At 42.7% G+C, this 20,378-nt stretch overlaps 1 protein-coding gene across 1 annotated transcript in view; it reads right to left on the reverse strand.

The window, feature by feature from the left end:
* Positions 1–20,378, reverse strand: part of KLHL29 (kelch like family member 29) — a 316,093-nt gene that overhangs the window by 179,033 nt on the left and 116,682 nt on the right. The gene's annotated exons all lie outside the window — the stretch shown is intronic.

Genomic DNA, 20,378 nt, shown 5'->3' on the forward strand with positions numbered 1-20,378 from the left:
TTTTAGAACTGGGCAGAGCATTCTATCAAAAAACCTACTAATAGAATAGACAAAATCAAGATACTTTCTTGACTTCTATTGGTCATTTCTCCTTTTATACAACCAAGGACTATACTGGTCCTTTTAATTACACTATTATACAGAGAATGTAATACATTCAATGAAGGTTGAGGTGATTAACTAGGATATTCTGATGCCTTTCCTGAGGTCTTAAGAAATAAGTGCTGATGGCTTAAGCTGTGAGACCATTGCTGGCTCCAGAAGCCCATCCCATGGGGCAGAAGAAGAGAAGATGCATCCAAGCCTCCATTGGACATCAGCAGCATATCAGCTTTATGCAGAGAGTCAGATTTCTATTAATAAACCTAAACCAATCGCTTGGTCAAGTGAGGTGCAGATACACATCTTCCTCTGGCTGACTTTGCTATGAACAAATCTGTGGCAAAGGGTAGCCAGCTGATGCGGTAACATTTTAAAGCAATGCTTTTCATTCTTCCCGATTTTTAGAAACTCTTTCCAAAGTCTCTACAGGCTGGACACACGGCTTTCCAAACCAGAATCCATCCTGTAGGCATGCCACAGTTGTCTTGGTTTCTTGCTGTCTTATTCTGCATTTTCCTGGCCTATGGCTAGTTTTCCAAATCCCCATTATTTATCCCCACCTCCAATCCCTTTAGTCAGCTGTAAATTTTACTAGCAGTGATGATATACTCTCATTTGATAACGTTTCAGTAGATTTTAAAGCAATTTACCTTTATGTTGCCCAGTGCAATTTGCTGTTAGATCAGTCCAGGAATTTTAAAATGTGGCTTACCATGGCTGTTTGGAAATACAGCTCCACTGAGTCTATAAAACAGAGTTAAGTATAAAGTCCTAGACATAAAAGGTTTCTTAGATTTTACCTTCCAGGTAACAGCTTGTGGAGGTGAGATGGTTTCAACTCACAACTGCAGAGAACCCTTCCCAAACACGTAAGTTATGAAAGAACACGAAAAAATATTCAGATCATTTTCTCCTCTCAAATATTCAGATCATTTTCTCTTTTATGGAGACTATTAAACTCCTTCCTTCTATTCCATTATTTTTCTTTTAGACCTTGTATGCTTTAAACTCCCCTTACTCCAGTATTTTGGATCATGTTTGCATTAATAAATGCAAGTATGGACAATGCAACAGTAGGGCACCCATCTCCAAAAGGTCTACAAGGAATGAGCCCTTCCTTACCCGTGTTGACCCTTGAAGCTGGAGCCAAATCAGGACTTTCTTGGGTTGAACATGGTGCCCTGTCTCCACAGTAAGCTCAAAACCTTCATTTTCCGTCTCTCTATGGCATACACAAATACTCCACCACACTCTGTTATACTCTTCCCACATAATTGAAAATTAACAATTTGATTGGAGAGGGTAAGCTGCTTTATTTGTGCGATTTACCTGAAAATCTAAAACTTGAGTGTAGTCTCTTCAAAGAAAATAATTTTCAGTAACAGTAAATTCCAGTGTGATAAAATTGCTGACAATCCAGAACAAATTTTCCTGATACTTTTCTGTTCATGAGAAAGAGAAAATATCTTGTTTATGACTACGTTATGGGTAATGGGCCAAGCACTTCCTACTAGTGTCAGAAATGAGAAACATTTGCATTAATGAAGAGCAGCAAAATGGAAAGCAAGATAAAAAGGGGAAATAAACATATGCAGTGAAACATTGGGCAAAGTTTCTGCCACTAGAACTATACAGTCGAAGCAAGATGTGACTGTTTTCCCTCAGCAGGTGCATAATAATAATAATAATAGTACTTACAATATCAATAACCATTTGCAGAACAGGTATTTTTTCACATTTAGATCTTTAAGCACTCGTCTAGCTTTTGCTGATGCAGATGGAGCAAATGACACACAGCGTGAGCACAGGTTTTTCTTGAATATCCTACATCCAAAAGTGATCTGCTGAGGATCCCTCAACAGCATGGGAATAGACAAGCATGCCAAAGGAGTGCTTCAACCAACTCTTTCGGGGAGGAGATAAGTCATATTTGGAGAGTGCTATTTCTCCTTGCTGAATGAAAAGCCAGCTACAAGCTCCCTTTAAATAGGTGCCTAAAATTTGGATGACTACAGATTAAAAAAAAGAGGTGAATTCAAGCTACAATGATTCATCAGAAGCTGCCAAGCAAAATAGTAACAGCTCCTAGGTTTCCTTGCACTTCTTCTTTCATCACGGCTGCAGCACCAGTGATGGCAGAACTAAACAAAAGTGTATTAAAATGGATAAGAAATAGATATGGAACAAAGAAAGTATAGTATGTAAGACCAAACTGTATAGAGGCAAAAGAAATTAGGCCACCCAAGAACAGCTGAGAAGCAAAAGATGAGCAGGCTCCTTTATGTCTCATCTATTTCATTTGTAATGCATAAGTAATAAAGCAAAACAAAGAAATCAATGAGATAATTGGAGATTTCTTTTGTTTTCATAAAAGAAATCTCATTAAAAAGAAACTCAGTTTTTCTTTGTCATTAGGAATAGAGCAAATAAAGTTGAAGGCCTTGATGAGTCAGGAAAAAAAATCAGCAGAAGCAAAGGAACATTTTATTGATGTGGGAGAGAGGACAAGAGCTGCAGAGCAGCCCACTGAGGAAGATCACTGTCCTCGGAAGACCACTCTGCCAAGGGCAGCATTTATTAGGTCTGACCTATGGCTCTCACCGCTAGCTACAGTCCATGGGATGGACATTCAGGAGACGGCCGCAGCTTCTAGGCCCAGCGGCAGGGCCATCTCTTCATGACACTGTCAGCTCCTCAGCGTGGCCAAGGGCTGACAAGCTCAGCTCTCGAAGCAGCTAACAGCACAGAGGCCTGCTGCTTTGCCACCGGCCTGACATCAGTGTTTGTCCCCGTTTAGGGACAAATCCAAGGCTTGCTGCAACTTGCACTTTCACAGTACCTCTCCCTGAAGCATCTCCACTTAATTTTGGATAATATTTTTTCAAAGGTCATCTCCAGAGCCTGGAACTGTACCTAAATACTCAGCCAAATATCCAAAATTCTGTGACCACGGTCCTGCTCTGTGTGAAGCTGAAGGTTGCTTCTTCCTCAAGTCTATTTCTCAAAACACTCGTGTTTGTGCTTACTCCTCTCTAGAATGAGGTTCTTTCAAAGGACCATCCATGATGGAAACACCTCAAACTTGTCTGAACAACAGCAAGAAGAGGCCTCTGTGTAGGCAGGAATGTCAAAGGTGTCTGTCTTCAAGTACTTCATAAAAACTGTTCAAGGAATTCACATAACAGACTCAGAATAAAGGGAAATAAGAAATATCAGTCCCATATTTGCAGGAGGTGGAAGAGAAAAAAAATAGCGTGAGGTTCTGAAACTAAGAACAGCTCAGGAGTCCTCAAGGCCTGTCCCCAGATAGATTTTCTGTATCCTGCTGCTCCAATACCGTGCTGTGTTGCAAATGTCATTGATTTTTCATTTTTTTTTTCATCTGAAAACTCAAACCTGTATTATTAAATATGATTGAGGGAATTTTATTTTGCATTCAGAATACGCTAAGCAGGCAGCAACTCACTATTGTCTGTCCCAGTCCATTAACTTTAGTAAAAAACGCAGCAGAGCTGATGTCTGAAAAAGCAGTTTATCAACCTGCAGTACAAATATGGCAGCAGTTTCATATTACTTTACTTGAAATTATTTTTTTTTTCTTTTACCAGGATATACCATCATGCCTTCAAAGCTTGTCAAAAATGATAAAAACACAGGTCAGAAGTATATGATATGTATAATTACCTGACTATCCTTTATCTTCACCTTTATCCAAAAAGTATAAGCTCATACTCCATTTCTTCATGGAAGAACGTAATTATTACTGTCACTGTCACAGTCATTTATAAGTCTTGATAACAAATGAATTAAACCTGGCATCTGACCAAAGATCCTACCACTGCCCTGTCAATGTTGATTCATGATACAATACATAGATTCGGGGAGGAAGGAGGAATCTATACTGTATAAAGTTCAGAATTTGTTCACGATAGCAAACTTTGGTCCCAAAATACCTTACGTGGTCCAAAAGGCATCGTGATCAGTTATATATGCTTATGTTTTCAGACGGTGGGGGCAAGAATCCAGTGAGTAAATCCCTGGAGATTAACGGATATTTTAACACTGAATCTTGAAATCCAGTTGACAACATTTTCCCTGGTCCCCAAAAGCGGAAAGTTCAACACCTAGGTTATAGATTTACACATGCAGCCAGATTTGAAGAGCAGCTGAATAGTTTTATGATTTACTGTGGTTACAAAAGATAAAATGGACTAAGGGAGAAATAATTGAATCTCTTGCTTGAGAGTACAAAGTAAGTTGAAAAGAAATTATTCCTTCAGTCAGTGTGCTGCAAATTTATTGAAAACGCAGTGGGATTTTCCCCCCAAATGTGCAGCCTCACACACAGGCTACCGAGACAAGATAATACATTTACTGTGTCAATAGTTCTGTCCAGGATATGACAAGTCCTAGTTTACTGAACAATTTTATCTAAGCTCTTGGCAGTGGTAAGCTTCGTAGGCAGCTGTAAATTTTATTGACAATATAGAGACAAATAAAGGTTTGTCTAAGAACTCCAATTCACAGCTCGATTCCAAATTAGCATAAATGAAATATGAGTATTTAATATAATAAAACATGAACTGCAAGCGTCTAGTCCATCCCAGGAAAAATGTGAAACCAGAAGGTATTTTAATGAAAAACTGGAAGCAAATATCACAATCTAACGTTTAAAAGCCATAGGAGTTAATTTTAGTTTGAAAGGAAATCATTTTTCAAAGTTCTGTACTCTGTTTAAAAACAGATTGAGTAAGTTTATTAAATTAGCAGACCACTGCATTTATGAAATCCATAAGTCAGATCAATGGTGCACAGTCAGCTCTGCAAAGTAATTGCTGGCTTCTCTCAAAATGGACAATCCAAAAACTTCAAGGTCTAGTTTTTCCCTTCATTATTTATAAGGAGCAAAACACGGTGCAATAGATTCTAATTCGTAATGCCTTTTTAATGCTTTTATAGCACAACATTTGGACTCATTTCTAATCTCGGTGGATGACAGGTTGCCATTATTGAATTTCCATTAATATGAATTATGGGTACAATATATTTTGCCCAATATTTTCTACCCCAGGACTAACGTGACTCTACAGAAAGAAACCACATGGTCAGCAATTTTCTCATAAATAGAAAGCTCTAAGAGTCATTGGAAATTAGCCTTGACCTGATTAGCTTCTCACCATGACCTTATGCTTTTCTGACTCCACAGAACCAGCAACAGTTTCCATGCACTTTTCCAGTCATTAAATGCCAATGCTTAGATAAGTGCCTAACTACTCCTGGCTGGCTGTGAGCTGCTCGGTGATGTTGGCTGGGAGCACGAGATGGATGGAGGGGAGCCGACTGCTGTCACAGGCTCTGAAGGACCAGGGAGACTTGAGCAGACTTTATCTCTTTGGTTTCACTCACCTGTAGCTACCTGCCCCATAATAACATCTCTGACCATCTGCATACTCAACGGCAGACATGAAAACAGTCTTCCTGAGGTCAATGGGGCTACTTGTATGCCTGGAGCTACGATATGCTTTGCATTTTGCAAGACTCTTAAAAGATGAAGGTGGCTGAGGACATTCCCAAGCTGCAGGTTGATGCAAGTGTTTGCTGGAGAAGCCTCCTTATAGCGTGCTTGCCATGTAGCCTCCCAACAGAGCCATAAATATTGAGTTTTATGAACGCAGCGCAGCCTGCTAGGCCTGTTCTTACGTTTTATGGACTGAGCGAGGATTAGCAGCATCAAACACGTTTATGTTGTTGCTAATAGTAGTAATGCAGCAGCTGCCCTGGAAAACATTTATTTTTCATGGTCCCCAATGAACTTTGCATTGACCCTGGGGCAGCTGGCAAGAAAGCCGATACGACATTTCTCTCTGGTCGTCGATATGTAGCGAAGAAATCTGCTAAATGGAAGACGAGCTGCCCAAATGTCAGCAACGACACGGCCCCTGCCCCCAAGAGCGCACACTCAAAAATGACAAGGAAACAACATGTGAAGAAAATTACACCAGCAACGAGTTGGGAAGGTGGATGACAGGTAGCAATGTTGAATAAGAACAAGTGTGGTCCTCTTGTGCACAGGCTCAGCACGGGTTTTTGGCCGAATCCTGATGCATGGAGAGACGCTTGCTGCCCACCCACAGGCAGAGGAAGAGGTTCTGCCAGCAAGTACCAGTGAAGCTTTGCTCTTCATGAGCAATCCACATGCAACGGGGGGCGAGGGGCTCGCAAACCACTTGTCAAATGGCAAAATATTTGCCAGAAAAGCAAGCAAAATGGTACTCTAAACCACAGTCCTTGGGATGAGGGATGGCAGGAGAGCAGGGACACGAAGAGAGCCACGGGCGGAAGGCGCGCGGGGTTTGTCTGAGCACTCCTGACATTGCTTTAAATGCCAGTTTGTCACTCTGACATCTCGTGGCGGCTGCGCGGGGCCCGGCCACCTCCAGCGGAGGATGCAGTGTGCACACACAGCCACTTCCAGCGTTTGGGATTATCCATCAAGTTCTCACATCCTATTCTGACGAGAAGGAGTAAGCAAACGCCAGCCCCCACCAAACACCTCCTGCTTGGGCTTTGATTTCAAGGTTTCTTCCATGCAGTTGAATCCTTGGTGCCTCACTTGGGTTTAGGTGTCGCCCACCATGGCACCCCCCACCAGCACCACACGATCCCTGGGAGAAAGGAGGATATTTAAGGAAGTTGGGGAACTCTGCACACCTCGATATACTCTTCAGCAGAGCAAGGAGAGAGCGGGATAGACTTCTGCAGAACTTCCCATGTGTAAGACCTGTTTTAATAGAGATCAGCCCTTCTTCGCAATTTGAACACAAACCCCATCAATAATTCCATCAGGCTGCCACGGCGGGTCATGATTTTGCCCGTTCGTGCTGCACTATGTTCACTGTCAACATGTGCTGCTTTCCCTGCACGGGAGGGTGAGCGGGACCAAGCGACTGCATTTATGTCCTCGTGCGCCCCGGGCCGTGATGCTCTGCAGGGCACGTCTCTCTCTGCCACCCGAGATGGCACCCGCTGCTTTGCCATCCCACCGGCCTCCAATCCACGACTCAACGTCTCCCATCCATCCCCAAGTTCGAATCCGGGGCTCCTCAGCTTGCTTGATCAATACTAGCTCAGGAGAAAGTTTAAAGAGGAGGGAAAAGAAAAAGAAAAAAGGAATAAAGAAAGAAAAATAGAGGACCGACACAAAGAGCAATCAATCAGTGTAAGTTTATATTTTGAAAGTAAATGCTTGCAATCGGGAGGAAAAGAAAAAGACCTAGCCAAAAATATATATACCCAACTCGGCAACGCTTGGATCGTGTTAAGCATTCAGCAGATAACATAATCACAATGCACAGCAGGGTCCTCCATGAAGAATGGGTACAGGACTCTTCAAAGGTTATTACAGCAAATTTAAGTGAACCAATTGCACCAACACCAGACAGCAGCTAAACAGAGGTTTTCAAGACTCCTATTCCGATCACCAAGTCTCATTCCCACTGACTCAATTTGATCTAACAATCAAAAAGTCAAATGATATGAAGAAACATATTTCCTCCCGTAAATTGAAAAAGGTAGAGTGGGAGCTCATTTTGATTCCCTGCCTGCAAAGGCATTTCTTTATTTATTTCTCCAGGTCAGCTGAGCTCTCGCAGGAAGGTTTCCATGCTGACACCGCCTCCTCTGTGCTCATGCCGAGTGCGAAGAGACAGGACGGAACCGTCATGGGCACTGACACTACCCATCTCTGTTCTTCTCTCCAAGAGCAGTCATCTCCAAAGCAAAGGTCAGGGCACAAAATATGAAACTCGGGTCTATTAAGGCCTAAGCTGCTCATCAGATAGACTCATAAACTGTGTTTCTGCAAATCTGTGGCAAATTTGGCAGATATTTGGGGTTAACAGGTTGAGGAAAGCGAGGCACCAGAGGTAACACCCCAGGCAAGCAAAGCAAAGCGCTGCTCCCACATCCCCCTTGGAAGAGAGGTCAACCAAAACATGCTCCTGCTTTTCCGTCTAGGCTCTGTCACAAACCGGCCACTGGACACGTGTGGTGACAAATGCTTCAGATACACTATCTGGCCCTGCAAAGTCTCCCGGGCATTTCACAGTTTATCAGCTCTGGCCGGCAATCGAGGCCAAATCCCCCGCACACCGCGATGTTAACTCCGCTTCTTCAGTGGTTTTTGCACTGGCTGCTCCACGTGAAAGGGGGTGTTTCCTTGCAGCCCCGTGTGGGGCTCTTCAATGCTCTTTGCTCACAGAACTGGGCCATTTCTGGTCATAGAAGGCATTTGCAAACTATTTCCAAAAAACAAGGTGTATGGATAAGCGTTCCGTGGAGGGCTGGAAATGGAAGTGTGCAGGTGAAAATGGGGCCGGGCAAGAGGATATAACCACAGCCTTGGACTTCCCCCAGGCCTGGCAACTGTCACGGGTTTATTGGGCCTTCATTGGCAGAAAGCAGTATTATTTTCTATTCAATGATGCAGTGCAAGACAGAGAGAGCAGACAGCCTACTTAGTGAAAAATCAATTGTGCAGGTAGCGAGAGGCATTTCTACTTCAACGCTTAATGGATAACATGATCTTTCATACCAGCTATATGCCAACGTCCAGCCAGTGTCTAACACAATCTCTTATTTCCAGATCCCAAAAAAGGATAAAAACTCTCTGCCATTAGGAACATCTACAGACCATGCTTTTCATTCTGATGCAGGAGCTAAATTCACTAGCAATAGGTGGGTTCTATGCAACAGCTTCCTAAATTATGTATTTCTAGACTCCCTTAGAATATGTACTTCTTTCTGCAATAGGAGAAGGAGTTCAGCAACCATCCTATGACAACTGCAACAGTGTGGACCACACCGTCTTACAGCACAGGTCCCCAGGAAAAGGAATGGATAACGTGGATAAATGAGATGATTGTGATCCTTAGTGTTCAGGAACAACTCAGCGAGGTCGGAAACTGGGGAGTGCAATGAGCACATCCAGACTTGCCTCAACGCAAAGGCTTCCAAGGAGCTAGGGAACTAAACCGGGCCAGGACCTGTTCTATGGCTCTGAGGCCAAATGGTACGACCTGGCCACATTCACATATTATACCTGCTTATCCTCCAAAATAGGGTAGCTGTATCCAAAGAGCCGATTGGGAATGGCTCCTGGCCCTTGCTAATCCCCAGTCCGTGCCTGAGAATTGTTTATGACAGTGCTTGCTGGTGGAGACCAGACTGCAGGCAGAGCTGTGCTAACAATTTAATGGTATAGATGGTCCCGTTCCAGCTCTTGGGCCTCTGCCTGGCACTGCTTAAGCTACTAGGAGAGACTTAGCCAAATGCAGTTGTACCGCGAGCAGAGCTGGCTGCAAAATGGACACAAAACAGAAATAAGCATATCTGACCAAAATTAAAATTAAATTTGGTGTGCATTTTCACGATTCCCTTCCTCATTTCTTTTTTATTTCTTTTTCAAAATTTTATTTTCCAATCAGCCTTATTTCCATGGCAGTGTTGTATCGATTGAAACAACAGAAGGTCAGAGTGGCTGTGGTGGGTGCCAGTTGTATTTCATTTTTTCCCCATGAATCAATGGCAGTTGCCAGCAAGCTATGGTGATTCCAGTAAAGCCAGATAAGCTTTGGGAAATGTCAGAAGAATTTAAATCAAATGTCTGATGGAACATGGGGAGAAGGTCAAAGAAGTCAGGAGAAGAGTAGAAAGGCAAAAAGTAAAACGAATGAGAGCTTTGCAGCATTGCTTAATTTCTGTGTTTCATCTCCTGGCTCAAAGAGCTGGATGCAGAACTGCACACAGCTCCACAACTGCTGCGTCTCGCTCAGCTTTGGAAATATCTTCTGTGTCCCCAAAGGAGGGACACAGAAGAAGGACCCAAAGGGTCATCAGCACAGAGCGAAGCCATCTCCTTGCCAAAGCCTGCTGAGGTGACCTAAGCAAGATGGCTTTTGCAGAGCTCTTCCTGGGGACAAGGTACCTTCCATGACCACCTCCAAACTGCAGAAGCCACCACTCCGTTTTCTAGCAGCTAATGTTGTACGAGATGGTGTGGAGACTTGTCCGCTTGAGTCTGGAAGGTTAGTGAGGACAAATTAAAGATTGATTATTCAAAATAATTAAAGATAATTGAATTTCTAGGGGTCTTGATGTATGCTTCTAATTTTGGCTGTTTTGAAAGGATCCCCCCTGTCCACACAGATCATTTCACAGAAGAGCAGGCTCCGTTTTTTTGAGCACTCAAGCTTAGCTTAGCTGACCTGCCCCTTTAGCAGTGATGAAACCAAAGGCAATTTATGGGAAAACTCAGGAATTACCTACATACCATAAAGATAGAAATGGAGACAAATTTTCTTCGACGTTGGTTGTAAAAGTCAGAACTTAGATGAATTCTAAAATATCTTGAAAGAACATTTTCCCCCTAGAGTTAAATGTTATTGCAAATCACTTGGTATTTCTAAGCAGGCTGAGAGAAGCAGGTGAGCGCAGCTTTGTATGTGGCAAAAAGGGCGTGTGACCCTTGTCTTCAGCAATTGGACCTGCACGTTTGTCTTCCTTAATTAAAGTGGCTACGTTTTTGAGAGAATTATGAATGCATATGACCTTAAAAGCCTTCAGTTTTACACACGAAGGGCTCTGATCACACAAAACCTACCGGAAGAATTATCACAAATAGCAGAAAAATAAATGTGATGGAGTTAAAAACTTCATGAGCAAGAATGCGATTAAATACACTCATTTTTTCCTGTAGCATCTAGCTTGAAGAGCCTTACAAAGATAACTACTAGACCTTTAAAAGCAGAAGGGATAATGATAATTAAAGGAAGCTTAGAAACAGAATAACAGCATCCAACCTATGTGGGATATCGCTACTGCTCAGCTTTTGAGGAAAAGGAAGATAAATTATTCAGTCTTACGCCGTCCCAGCATGAGGTAGGAATTCTAAAGGAAACAAGCTGTTCAAAAACAAAACTGTGATGATTATGCCAAGACAGGAGTTGGGCTCAGAAAATGTAAAATAAATCTGAAATTCTAGTATTTACCAGCCCATGAGGACTCTGGGTATATTCATCTTGGTGGCTCTCTGCTGCTCCTGCTCCTGTAGCTCAGTGTCTTTCTTGCACTAAAGATCTCCAACGGGACGAGGCACTTGAGGAGCAGTGACACGCAGAGGGGAACGATCCTGGCCCTTGAACTGCTGGCTACTCTCCAGCTGCATGGGATTATTTCAAGTCAAGTGCAGGACTCTGTATTTGCCTTCACTGAAGTTCCTGGGCTCCTATCAGACCATTTTTTCCAGTCTATCTAGGTCCCTTCAAACAGTCACCCTCCTCTTTAGCATCCTGGCAGCTCCCTGCCACTTATTTGGTTGTTATTTCTGCATTCTTCCCATTTTCCATATGACTAATAAAGGTATTAAATGCTAACAATCCCAGTATCGATGAAAAGTAACTAACTGGCTGCCAGTTGGACTTTGAACTGTTGCCTGCTACTCTCCATGAGCCACATTTCCATCCATTTTGCAGCTGACCTATAATAACACAGCCCTCCAGTTTACTCCAAAGGGTGCTATGGGACCATGTCCAAAGAATTGCTAAAGTTAAAGTAAATAAAAGCCTCAGAGGTCTCCTTTGGCCACCAAGTCAATCATCTCATCACAAGGCAAGTAGATTGGACTGGTGTGGTTGCTCACAGGACTTTCTGGTCCTTCATGTGCCTGGACGCACCTTCTAGCAAGATTTGCTCTACAAGCTTCCTAGACACCGTGGTTAGGCTGACCAACTCCTGGATTCTTCTTGTCTTTCTGGAAGACAGGCATGACACGTGTCTTTTTGTCATTATGAGGACCCTCTCCTGGTCACCATGGCCTTTCAAGGATGATAGAGAGTGGCTTCAAAAAGACATTAGCTGTCTCCTTCGAGATCCTTGGGTACATCCAGTTTGGTCCTATAGACTTGTACATTCCCAGTTGGCTGAAATGGTCTGTAAGTGACTCTTTCTCTCTTATGGGTTGTGCTTCACTCTCCCAGGTTGTGCCACCAGGCAAGGGGATGTGGAGGACTCTGGCAGCAGCAGCAGATCTTGCCAGCAAGGCCAAGACAGAGAAGGCATCGTATAGTTCAGCTTCTTCCTTGTGCCTCCAGGGCAGCCTGTCCCTGCTCCCGCACACCTCCTTTCTGCATTCGGGCTCCGCCAGGATTTCCCTGTTCAGCCTGGATGGCCTCCAGCCAGTCCTGCTTGACTTCCCTTACACCTCTGAGCGACTCCTGTGCCCTGAGGACGTTTTCATGGCTGAGTTATTGGACCCTTCTGCCGCTGGGGGGGCACCGCTGGGGCTTGTTCTACAAGGCCGTGTCCCAGGGCATCGCATGAAAAGAAAATGCATTTGCAGGAGAACACATAGGCCAATTACGCCCCACATTGCTCTTTGGTCATGCATGAAGACAAATGCATCTCAGAGCATGATTTCAGTGGTTTGGGATGCACATACTTTGTATAACACATTGAGTTCCCCTGGGATGAAAGGGTAACTTTAATTATATAGAATATTATCATATAAACAGTATATAGTCTTCAACATTCAGATTATACAGCCAAAAAGGCTTCTCTTTCTTGACATGTTTGTGCAACAACTTAGCAGGAGTAAATGTTATTCACATACTTCTCTGTGCTTTGTTTCAGGATTACCATAAAAGACCTGGGATCATAAACACTAAGAAATAACCCTGCGATATGAAGAATTTATTACTAGTTATTATTCATTATTTATACAGCGGGTGCATCTCACTCTGCACACAAACACCACTTTACAGACAGCCTATATTTCTCAGCAGAACTCCTACAAGCTTTGTTTTCCAAAGCGAAGCGGTTTGGAGACGCTAAATTGTAGCGCAGATCAACCACATATATTCCAGCTTGACAGCAGCAGGCAACAAGAAAGGCAGGCAGACTTGTGGGAGAACTCAGAACAGACAGTTCCTCCAAACCAAAGGAAAACGTGCATTTTATTTGCTGAAAAGTGCCTGTCCTGTCCAAGAATAGAGTGTTTCAGCCCTTAACCCAACACTTGGATGTTTAGCAAGGCTTAACATTTCAAGAGCAGAGAAAACTCAACAAAGCAACTTGGGTCCCAGCAAGTTGCTCCCTACTCTGGTTTCCACTTTGAAAGCTAGTGGCTGATCTTAAATCCACAACAGAGCTGCCTCTAGAGAGTGAAACCGGCGTCGGGAACCAGGGTGAGGAATTCCTGCCATTGCTTCCCTTACAATAAGTTTTGCCACACTCTCAAAACAGCGAGTGGCTGCGTTTCCACAGGCCCACAAGGTATTTGCACCTTCTGCGAGCTGCTCACGTGGGACCAAGGGCTACCCACGGGATGTGGCATCCTCAGAGAGCACGAGAGTCACCCATGGAGTCACAAGCTCCCGGTGCTGCTCTTCAGGGCCCCGTTTCAAGAGAAGCGCTGGCACGGCGGGCAGGGAGGTGGTGCCACGTTCACGACAGCGGGCAGTGACAGAGCCGAGCGCCCCGCGACGCCGACGGCGCCTCTGCCCGCGCCAGCATTTGCAGGTGCAACGTTCAGCAGGACCTCGAGCAGCAGAGCTTAATATTCTGTTTATCACTCTCTGGGCCAAATTAATTTTTATGTCTGCCAGCTTCATCGACTACTGCGGTATCAAGCAGATACTCGAGCTCCCTAGAAATAACAAGGAGCAGCGAAGCCCTGTGCACTTCTGTTTCTTCTTTTCTTTTCATTTGGTTCATTTGTTTTGCAACAATTTCTAAGCCCAAGACTGCAAATCAATCAGCAATTTCAGGAAACCAATGCCATCAAGAAAATATTACCTGTTCAGCAAACAGTTTATTTGCTTTCTGATATGCATTAAACTTGTGCTTTGAAAAATGAGCAGCGTTTTTGCTGTTACTTCTAACAGAAATTATAGTATTTGGACACCCCACCCAACCACTTGTTCAGCTTTGCACAAACTCTGTTTGCATCAGGCTCCTTTGTACCCAATGTGCAACTTAATCTACTTGTCCCTTCCCTCAGTGATTTTCTCTGACATTATCCACTTCATACAACATCAAAATAAAAAATCACCTTGTTGAGAAAAGACCAGCTTGTTTGAAAGTTATTTCTGCTGGTAAAGTAGGCACTGACAGCAAAAATTACAGGAAACTGCAAAGTCATTAGTCGTAAAATTATTTTCTGTAGATAAGTGTATGGTTGAAAATTTTCTTATGAAGCACACATGCTGGCAGGCACCTATCCTGTTGCATTTTAATGGATGACCTGCAATTAATACATAAGGAAACACAATAATGATGAGAGGAGAAGCAAAAATAAAAAGAATTCTGAAACAGTTACATCTCGGCCAATTCCTAAGTAAGAAATTTTACTTAGGTTATTGGATATTACTGATACTTATCCCTTTTGGAAGTCAAGATACTTTTTGATCAAAGTGGCAAAGCCCAGAAATAGCCCCCCTTTTTTTTTAATCCAAAGCTGTCATGTTTGTGACCTTGTAAGTACTTGGCTGTGTCAATTAGTGCTTCAAACGTGCCGCCTTTCATCTTCAAATGGAGCTGGGACTAGAAACCGGCCAGACCTCTTAGCTCTTTCAACACATGATAAACACATTGCAAGTCAAAAAAAAAAAAAGAAAAATCCAAGCAGATTTTTATGACTTGGCAGCTTAATTAGGATGCCAGGACTTTCAGACCCATTCCAGTCCAATCAACTGTCCATGGAAGTTGACAAACTAAACGCACGTTTTGTCGGTTTTGATTTCTATGCTATCAAGCATGTATAAAAATATAGATGAGAAGAAAAAAATGATATATCATCAGCACAGTTTAAGCCCTCCCCAGGGTTACAGGACACCTCCTTGCATGGACCCCATACAGGTGGCCCAGTTCGGCTACTGGGGTCCAGGTCCACGTTGGGTCAATCCCAAGGTAAATTGTGCAAAGCCTAATGAACGTTCAGACCTGGGAGCCAGGAGGATGTGGCCTGGGGCCAGCAAGATCCTGTCCTTACCTGCTGTTACAAATCACTGCATGTCATGCGCTTGGGGACATTGCTCTATTTCCCATACAATCAATTTAATATCCTGCTATCATCAGAGCTTCACCTACAGCAGAAGTCCCTGCACAGCTGGGAAAGGTCTCGCATCTCACAGACTAGGAAAACTGGACGCCGCTCAATTTTCCACGGTTATCCACAGGTAGACACATTCCCCCGGAACAACCGACTCGCGCTTTTTGACATCCAGCCTCGGAGGTCTGACATCTAATCACAGCAATTTGCCAGAGGAAATCGGGAGGATCTGTAACAGGGCCTTTTGCCCTGTGATTGCGCTTGGTCTGCGCTGTCACACGGCGCCCAGATCAAAGCATTGACCAGCTACCCCCTGAAAGGGTGACCAAAATATGTCAACTACCAAAACAAGCCTTCGGGGGACTTTTTGCACAGAGCCAGTGGAACAGCAAACCCTATGCACTTCATCCCTGCATGTTCTGAGTGTTTTCTAGCAACCGTGTATTCCAATATTTATAATCTCTCTCTTTATGCAAGCCTCTTATGTTTTATAATAAAAAGAGTACATAAATTTCAGTTACCGTCGCAGCGCAAATTGTTGCATGTAATTAATCATGTACAACATAAGGCGTAACTTGGAGAAACAATTTGTGTTTATTTTTCCTCTGCTTAATCAATATTTTAAATATTTGTGGAAGCCGTGCAGCAGCTTAGCAAATCCTCTCCGCAGAAGGGAGAGGAAGGGAGCAGGCAACCCCAGTGCTGCCACGTGCTGCAAACTGGCAGCAGGCAGCTGTGGGGGCAGCTGAATTGTTTTGAGCCTTGAAGGACAGAAAACACGCAGAATTTTACTTCCATGCAGTCCAGTTTATCTCTTTGCACGCCTACGCATACCATTTCTTGCTTTAAAATAAAAATTTCTTCCATCCCAACACTTTCTTTTTTTTTTTAATGGGACCTGGAGTGATGCATGGAGGCAATGACAGTGAGGGCTGCTTTTTCCTTGCTTGGCTTTCCAGAAAGGCAAACAGAAGTTTCCCAATCTTCATCTCCTCTCCCACATCTTCACTGTGGCTGACCACAGTGGGATCAGTGCTTTGGCAGCACGAGCACTCCAATCTGAAACGTTATAGGCAGGGCAATAAGTATAGCAGGAGGCCAGGATCACATCTCAGTTATGCTATTTAAAGACTGGAGACTATATAGTTATCCCTGAGCTCGGCTGGAGAAAATCCTATCAAAACCGAAGGCTGGCTTTTTTATAAGATTTGTCATAGGTTTAACCTTGAGAATAACAAATCATTAAGTGTGTGGGGGCTTAAGAATCAATTTGTGTTCCAAGCAAAGGGCTTTTAAAATTAAGGGTAAAAAAAAAAATTAGATCTTGCCTGGTTTTGCACAGATTCTGTTGATGTATCAATCTTTTCAGGCATTTAAAAATAATATAGAGATGATAAAAGTAAATGTTCTATAACCAAAAAATCTCTTGGTAATAAAATTTCAAATTACAGCCCATGACAACACTTCTAAATTGAAGCTGTGATACAGGAGCTTTGATGGAGAAAATTGTACAAGTAACTCGCAAAGTAATTCGGAAAAGCAACAAAGAATGAAGGTGCTGCTGCAGTGAACAGCAAACATAGCTGGAATGTTGTGCCGCATCCTTAAATGAATTTGAGAGTGTTTTGTTGCCAATAGCTTAAGTGGCGCTGCAGTCTTATATGGATTTCTTTGACAGCTTCCTTTTACCAACAGATAATCTCATTGCAGGAAAAAAAAAAGTAAGAATCTACCACATACACACAAAGACGAAGCTGGACTCAGTCATCATATGTGGTTGCATTCCAAGAAGAAACAAATTCGGGAGTCACGTGGAGCTCAATGGCAGGAATTGTCCTCTTCATCTCTCCTGTTGACCACCATGGGCATCCTGGTGCTTCAGGAAGCGTCTGCAGGGAAGGTCTCCAACCCTTTCCTTCAAACTGAGCCAGCTGTGGGAATTTGCTCTGTGGCCCTGAAATTTGGAGCCAATTTGAGTGAAAAATCTGGGGGTCTCTGCTCACAGCTGCACGGGCCGGGCAGAAAACCCAATAATCTCGACCCTGCGGCCGCTTGGGTTTCCCTGTTGGCATCCTGGGAGCACATGAAACTATTTTTTATTGGTTGTTGAGATTTAAATAATATTCCTGATGTGTTCTGATTGCCTCAGGTGAGATGGATTTACAGCAGCATGAAATATCATAGTTATTTTGGTTAGCAAAAATACAGCTATGGAAAATATGGCTTTTTTATTTGTTTGCCTGTTTAAATAATCCAGACTAAGCATCTTTAAGTACTTAAATGTGCCAGATCTAGTAAGTGTGATTTGTACAAAAGCATCTGCAGTAAGAAGGTTACAGAGATGCTTTGAGAATAAATTTCAAAGATCTGCAAAGTATAATTAGTTCTCGAGTTCTCCTTCACATTAATAATTAGTCATAAATTCCTCCTAAAGTCCTCCACAGAAAGGTGTAAAAACCTCCTCCCAAAACATAAAAGCACAGAGCGAACCCAGGCCCCTCACAGGTGGTATTATATATGTTAAACTTCCCTCTGATGAGTGTTTCACCTCTCTTTCTTTAACAGTTCATTAGATCATCCCTTTCTCTTTCCCTTCCCATGCTTTTTCTCTTCATACAAGTATTACAACTTGGGATATACAGTCTTGTATAATCTTGTTTGGAAAAGACCAAACGGTCCAGCCAAAGTAGATAGTCCAGTGGTCCTAAAATCCTTTTATCTCTAAATTCCTTGACCAGTTCCATCACCAAAACAGAGGGTTTCACAGTCCCATTAAGATTTTTTTCCCCCTTAATGCATTTGTTATGTTAGCATTCAATTACTCAAAAGCTGAAGGACAGGAATATGATCAGTGAGAGTCAATACTGCTAGAAAAATTCATTTCAGTCTTTCACAAAATTGTAACTTGGTTTGATAATATGTAATGGTGGAAGATGGCAGGTATTTTTAAAAACCATAGACTTAGCACTGCACAACGTTTTGGATTAAGAACTTTGCACTTTGCAATGGTGGTGTCAAAGGATTAAGAACTAGTCAACTGACAATTTTCTTCTAAAAATAGCTGCTAACGGGAAGCCATTCAACACATGTGACAAGAATTGATAGGAAGCAAATGTTATACAACTTTTCAACTGAGATTTTGAAGCAACCATGAAAAACACTGCAACATTTGTGGATAAAATAAACATTAAAATGAGCAGTGAGTAAGGAGAATCGGGCTTTTGTGCAAAATGATGAGCTTTTGCACAATGAACAGCAAAGTAACACATTTAGGAAAAGGAAAAAAAGGACATCCCTAACAGACAGGTAACTATCCAGGAAAGCAATTAACCTGGAAGCAACATAAGGATCCAAGTGAGAAATGCCATGTGTACTTCTAGCACTCTGGCAGAAGCTTTGAAGCAATTATTAGCTGAATAGGAATGGAAGAAGGAAGCAGTTGTATCTCTGCATATGCAAATGGTGGGGCTGATGCTGAACAACTGCATCTTTTAAAAAGGAAGATGAAGAAATGAAGACCTGCAAACGATACACAATTATTGGGAAGCCACCAAAACTGGTATGCAGCAGGGAACCACAGGAACCAAGGAGCAGAAGTGTAAAGCCAGACTAAAGAATTTCCAAACAACAACAACAAAAAAGGAAAAGACATTTCTAACTGGGAGGATAATTAATCAGTGGGAACATACAATCACGGGAAATGGCTGGCTGGCCTCCATGTTTGGACATCTTCAAATCTGTTTAAGAAGATACGCTAAAGTTAAAACTGATTGCTGGGTGAAGCTAAAACAACTGAACAGACAAGAACTTAGGTGACATGATCTAATGATGTGGGTCCTTTCTATCCTCAGCTTTCAGAACCACTCTTAACTTAGGACTATCAAACAAGGAGAAAGGGGTTCTAAATGTCTTTCTCCAAAACACCAGAATTTAATTTATTTGTGCACAATGTCGCTACCTGTTTGGGGTACCCCCTTGTCACCTAGATCAATGACAAGTGTTCTAATGTTGAGGAAGGTTCAGGTTTTAGAAAAGGAACTAATGAATCAAATCCTGTTCCCAACCACAACACAGTGCCAACAAATTCAGCTTAAGATGATACTCGCCTCCCACAAGCTGCTACTCCATAAACATGCTCACAAAAGGCACTAGAAGGTAGACTGTGACCTCTCCGCAGCTCAAGGCAACTTAGCATATTCCTGTAATTGCATATCCTTCTGACTCGAGATTTCCCATTATATAGGTTTAATTTTTTATAGTTAATCATTATCTCAATTCTACAAGCGAAAGTCACCAGCTAGGGAAATTGCTAACCATCTGAATTAAAACCACAAGTGTAAATCCACTGTGTGCTAGGCAGAGACACAGAGCCAGGCAGGGTGAACAGGAGTTTGTATGAGCACCTGATGTTTTTCTCTGACACCGTTCCACATCATTAGTTGAAGTTTGCCACCATACCTTTACATCTCTGTTCATCCTACCTCACTTCTCTTTCAAAGTTTTTTTTCTTCTCCAGCACATGGAATTTGGAATATTTAGAGCTGTTTAGCTGAACCACAGCAGAAAAGGCAGGGGCAAAGACTGTAAGGATTTTTGCACATGAACTTTATGGGAGATTACAGAGCTGATTAACAGCTCTCTGAGTAAAAACTGTCTCATGCCACCCCTACTCTTGCCTATTTATTGCTTTTGATCTATTCATGCCAAAACATTGTTACTAATGAAAGCCATCAGAAAATTGCCTAATAAGGTAATTTAGAAAACAATTCACACTGAACATATGATCAAAAGGCATTTAACTCGCTGTTCCTGCCTCCTTTCCCTAGTAAACACATGGCTTAATGGCACTGCTCTGCCTCCACAGGCTTTTGAACATCTGGGAGAAGGGCTGATCAACTGCAGACAACAGTTGGTCCCTAAGGTGTAGACCCAGGAACGAAGGTCATGACAAATGAAACAACTGTGTTGGCTCCAAATTTGTGCCAATCTTCTCCTGACAAGGCATGATTGAAATGTATCTCTCTGGGCCTAACATCTGGAGAACCCTAAATATGTTTTGATCAGGATCTGACTGGCTTCATTTAAATGAAAATAATTTGAAAGCACCATGGCAAATTTTTTATATCAGTTACACTGCAAACTGCAGCCTAATGCTTCTTTCTGCAGCACT

This window comes from Tinamus guttatus, unplaced genomic scaffold (assembly GCF_059628265.1).
Source record: "Tinamus guttatus ecotype Peru unplaced genomic scaffold, ASM5962826v1 Tinamus_guttatus_pri_ptg000080l, whole genome shotgun sequence".
Lineage (NCBI taxonomy): Eukaryota > Metazoa > Chordata > Aves > Tinamiformes > Tinamidae > Tinamus > Tinamus guttatus.